The following is a 5,902-nucleotide window of genomic DNA, read 5'->3' on the forward strand; positions in this document are numbered from 1 at the left end:
CAGCTCAGTTCAGTTCATTCACTTAGTCGTGTCTGACTCTTTGAGACCCCATGAATTGCAGCACGCCAGGCCTCCCTGTCCATCACCAACTCCTGGAGTTCACTCAAACTCACGTTGATCAAGTCTGTGATGCCACCCAGCCATCTCATCCTCTGTTGTCCCCTTCTCCTCCTGCCCCAAATCCCTCCCAGCATCAGAGTCTTTTACAATGAGTCAACTCTTCGCATGAGGTGGCCAAAGTACTGGAGTTTCAGCTTTAGCATCAGTCCTTCCAATGAATACCCAGGACAGATTTCCTTTAGGATGGACTGGTTGGATCTCCTTGCAGTCCAAGGGACTCTCAGGAGTCTTCTCCAACACCACAATTCAAAAGCATCAATTCTTCGGTGCTCAGCTTCCTTCATAGTCGAACTCTCAGATCGATACATGACCATTGGAAAAACCATAGCCTTGACTAGACAGTTGTTGGCGAAGTAATGTCTCTGCTTTTGAATATGCTATCTAGGTTGGTCATAACTTTCCTTCCAAGGAGTAAGCATCTTTTAATTTCATGGCTGCTAGTCTCCACTAAAATGAATCAACTACAGGAGGAGGAAATGGCAACCCATTCCAGTCTTCTTGCTGGGATAATCCCATGAACAGAGGAGCCTGGTGGGCTACGTCCATACGGTCACAAAATATCGACCACAACTAAGTGACTTGACCATCACCACATAATTGTTTCATAGCGTTGTGTCAGTCTCCACTATACAGTAACGTGAATCTGCTAAACATATACATATATCCCCTTTTTTGTATTTTCCTTCCCATTTAGAGCATTGACTAGAGTTCTCTGAGCTATCCTGTAGGTTCCCATTCGTTATGTATTTTATATATGTCAATTCCAATCTCCTAATTATCCACCCTATGCCTCCGTAATGAGGCGTGTTTGGAGAGAAATCACCACACTGGTTCGGTGTGGGCCCTAGCTATTCCATTCAAATTCCATTGTGAATTAAAGATTTCTTGCATCTCATATTATTATGTTGCTGTATGACTTGCCATGATCTAGAGAGTTTTTCAAACCTCAGAGTACTCTAATAGTAATTCCAGTTCTCAAACACTTATTTCATGTAAGAAGCCATTTTCTCTGTGACCCATAAGACTCTCCACATTAAAACATTTTTCCTGGCTACCTCAGCCTAATTCAGGCCTTAGTCTCAGGCCTGCATGTGTGTATTTAGTCACTCAATCATGTCCAACTCTTTGTGACCTCATGGACTGTAGCCCACCAGTCTCCTCTGCCCATGGGATTCTCCAGGCAAGAATACTGGAGTGGGTTGCCATGCCCTCCTCCAGGGGATCTTCCCAACCCAGGGATCGAACCCAAGTCTCTGGCATTGTGGGAGGATTCTTTACCATCTGAGCCCCCAGGGAAGCCCAAGAATACTGGAGTGGGTAGCCTATCCCTTCTCTAGGGGAACTTCCCAACCCAGGAATCCAACCAGGGTCTCCTGCATTGCAGGCAGATTCTTTACTAGCTGAGTCATTGGGAAGCCCAATTTTAGGCCTTCACAGTCTAATTCTCATTTGTCCAATCGGGTAGCTGCCGACTGCTATTACCTTGAACTGCTCGCTGAGTTTATGCAAAGTAATTTTAACAGGTATTTGCCAGTTCCCTGAAGTGGAGACTCAACTGAAGGCTTTAATAATCCTTTATTAGGCAGATACCCACATATCTTTATGGACAGACAATGTACAGTTTGGCATCATTTAAAAATGCCACCCAGCCTATCAACTGATGCCTAGAGAATGTGAGCCTGAAAGATAACAATGTGTAGGCTGAGTCCACAGATGTCACGTCAGTCATCCTTGGCGGTTTTCTTGCACTGACATTGGGAAGCCAGCTTATGATCTCAGGATGGACCGAAAAATGATTTTTGTATTACTACTGTCAGGTAGGTGGAATTTTTTTTTTAAAGCAGGATTCTGTTATATGGGCAGAGAAGGCAATGGCACCCCACTCCAGTACTCTTGCCTGGAAAATCCCATGGACGGAGGGGCCTGGTAGGCTGCAGTCCATGGAGTCGCTGAGGGTCAGACACGACTGAGCGACTTCACTTTCCCTTTTCACTTTCATGCATTGGAGAAGGAAATGGCAACCCACTCCAGTGTTCTTGCCTGGAGAATCCCAGGGACGGGGGAGCCTGGTGGGCTGCGGTCTATGGGGTCGCATAGAGTCAGACACGACTGAAGGGACTTAGCAGCAGCAGCAGAAGCTGTTATATGGGACATAGGACTATAGATAGAAGAAAAACTATCTCATTTTAGTCCTGTTTGACTTAACTGAATAACTGAATGAGTAGTATTCAGATCCCAGTCTCGTTGTTCAGTCAGTTGCATCTGACTCTTTTGTGACCCTATTGACTGTAGCCTACCAGCTCCTCTGTCCATGGAATTTCCCAGGCAGGAATACTGGAGTGGGTTGCCATTTCCTTCTCCAGGGGATCATCCTGCCCCAGGGATAAAACCCACATCTCCTGCACTGGCAGGTAGATTCTTTGCCACTGAGCCACCAGGACCCCAGCCCAGTGTGGTGGATGGATTTTTTATTGAGAGTGGGTTGGTAAGGTGGTGAAGTTACCCATGGCTGGATCAAGTGAGAGGGATGCTGTTCAATTGTAAGCCTAGGCAGCCTTGAAACAATGTAATCAAATACTCTGAAACACAAGTCTGTGTGAAAGAATGTGTTGCTTTTCTGGCATTTTCATGAGTTTAACTTCTAAATTAAAGAGTCATTAATGAAGGTGATGGTGAGTCTATGTTCCTTATTTTTTAAAAAATTTCACCAAAAGTTATGATTTCCTCTTTCTCCTGTCAAAGAATTAAAAGCCACATGTGAACCCTGAATCCAGGCGACGGCAGTGGGGGGGTTGTTATTTTCTACTTCGTGGTCCATTACTGAGAAGTGATACAGGGAAAAGAAAGAAAGAAAGAACTCTTATTGGCTGAAGGATTATGTGGTTTAGGCAGAAATGGAAATCAATTCATTAAAATAAAAAGTAACATAGGCACATTATGAAGTAGTATCAAATTAGCATTATTTTTGGCCTCTTCCTGAGAGTGTTAGGATTAAAAGTTCTTCTCAAATACAGCGTTTATGTGTCAGAAATACTAGTGCCCAGCACCTAGATAAGGAGCAGGCAATTACTTGAAATGTGTTTAGCCCCCTCAGACATGGTTGTAATTTGAGTTACAGAGAGTCTCAAGAATTAACTGAGCACTCTAGGAATTGGAGGAGGGATTCAGGAATTTCTTAGATATTCAGTTCAGTTCAGTTCAGTCACTCAGTCGTGACCGACTCTTTGCGACCCCATGAATTGCAGCACGCCAGGCCTCCCTGTCCATCACCAACTCCCGGGGTTCACCCAGACTCACATCCATCGAGTCAGTGATGCCATCCAGCCATCTCATCCTCTGTCATCCCCTTCTTCTCCTGCCCCCAATCCCTCCCAGCATCAGAGTCTTTTCCAATGAGTCAACTCTTCACATGAGGTGGCCAAAGTATTGGAGTTTCAGCTTTAGCATCATTCCTTCCAAAGAAATCCCAGGGCTGATCTCCTTGAGAATGGACTGGTTGGATGGTTGGCTAAAAAATTCCTTCCTTCATAAGATGTCATGAAAATATCGGAACAAACTTTCGCCTGACCCTGCACTAGGGGATAAAGTGTGTAATGGTTAAAGCACAGATATGAAAGTTTCAAACCTGGCTTCACATCTGAAAGCCAGGGAGCATTAAGGCAAGTTACTTTCCCTCCCTCAGCCTCCCTGTTCATATCTGAGAAATACAGGCAATATTGGTACCTGCCTCTGCTGTCAAGGAGTAGTCGCCTAGGACTAAACAAAGTCATTACCGTAATGTCCTTACTCCAGCGTCTGGTGGTAGTGAAGAGGTATTTAGCTATGCTAACAATTATAACCTAGGAAACAAACCTGGGTATAGGATGGTGACTTCTGAGAAGTGAAGGAGAAGGGGGAAATTCTAGGCAACAGAAGACTAGCAGAGTTATCTTCCTGGAGAAGGAAATGGGAGCCCACTCCAGTATTCTGGCCTGGAGAATCCCATGGACAGAGAAGCCTGGCTAGCTACAGTCCACAGTGTCCCAAAGAGTCGGACTCGACTGAAGCGACTTAGCACCCACGCTGGTGGCACTAGTGGTAAAGAATCCTCATGCCAAAGCAAGAGATGTGAGAGACACGGGTTTGATCCCTGGGTCGGGAAGATTCCCCTGGAGGAAAGGAAATTTTTCTAAATGATTTGATTCCCAATCCCTGAATTCCTTCACTCATTTGTGCCTTCAGTAATTACGCATGAGGTACCCCAAGGCCACGACAGTGCCACGAATGAGCTCCTGAGTTCATGTTCAGGGCGGGTGGGGGCAGGGAGACGGAGGGAACAGAGGCATTCAGCAGAACAAGTATTGAAATACAAGAGTGAAAAATAGCACCCAGAAATAAACCAGGGAAGGTGATGGACATACTGCAGAAGGCCAACATAGAGAAGGGTAGCAGGACCTTTTTCTTTGAGTTTGTGACCTTTCTGATGAAAGTTGAACAATGAGAAGAAGCCAAACTTGCAAAATCTGGGGAGGGTGGTGGAGGTAGAAGGGAGATGAAGGAAGACAATTCTGAGGCAGAAGAAGGCAGAGTGTGTTCAAGGAAAAGCCAAAGCTCTGATTTGAGTATAGGGTCCTGATGCTAAACAGCAGATGGAGAGGGCTCTGGGTCCATAGGCCTTGGTGATCTGTGTGCATCTCACCACACACGCCTTGCAGGCACACCGTTAGAATGACTCAGCAAAGAAGCAAGGCTTCTCCTTTTCCTTCAGTAATCTAGGAAGAGAATGTTTCTCTCAATTTAATTGTTACAGGACTGAGTTCTGAACTGGGATTCAGGGACCACAGCACTCTAAATTTCTTAAAAGCCAAATCTGTGTCTTCGTTTTTGTCTCCTCCACTCTGCTAGGCTTACATATGTGTGTAGTCTCTCAGTTTCATCCATGTAATCCCATGGACTGTAGCATACCAGACTCCTCTGTCCATGGAATATTCCAGCCAAGAATACTGGAGTAGGTTGCGCTTCTCCATGACATCTTCCTGACCCAGGGATCGAACCTGTGTCTCCTGTATTGCAGGCAGATTCTTTACCATCTGAGCCACCAGGGAAGCCTGCTAGGCATGTAGTAGGCACTCAGCTCATAATAGTTGCAGAAACAACAAATGATCAGAATTTTGTTGCAGACCAGTTTAAGTGTGGAGAACTGATTGACTCGCATGGGTCTCAGTTTCGTCCTGCCTATCAAATAAAACACAGACTAGATGGCATCAAAATCCTTTTCATGTCTAAACTTCAGTGATGCCTCAAAGGTCAGCCTGAGATGATCCATAGGCTAGTTTCCAAATCTCTAAATCTCTAGGTTAGTGTGAAGCTGGGTTTTTAGAAAGAAATGAACACTCTCACTCTGAACCCCTGGAGAAGGATTTCTAAGACGGGGAAGGAGGCACAGTATCTCAAAATCAACTTGCACTGGTTTCAAATTGGGAAGTTGGATTTCACATTCTTGTGATGAATTTCTTTGTACTTTGGTCTTTAGATGATGACTGATAACATCTATGATCCTACTGGGGAAGCACATTTTAGATAATTTTCCCAAATGTCTTTATAGGTTATATTTCCAGAGAACCTGTTGCAACACAGCGTACAGAGACCACTGTCACTTGGGATTCACCAGGTAAGTTACCAACCAAAGGAGATGGGTAATAGATTTCCAGCCATTAGCATCATATCTGTGTATTTAATAAGCACCTATCTGTGTGATATTCTATGATACATGAGTCAAATTAAAGCAACAACACTGAAAAGA

The sequence above is a fragment of the Bos grunniens genome, chromosome 17 (genome assembly GCF_055505025.1).
Source record: "Bos grunniens cultivar Pamir isolate PY7600 chromosome 17, Bosgru_T2T1.0, whole genome shotgun sequence".
In the NCBI taxonomy this organism is placed as follows: domain Eukaryota; kingdom Metazoa; phylum Chordata; class Mammalia; order Artiodactyla; family Bovidae; genus Bos; species Bos grunniens.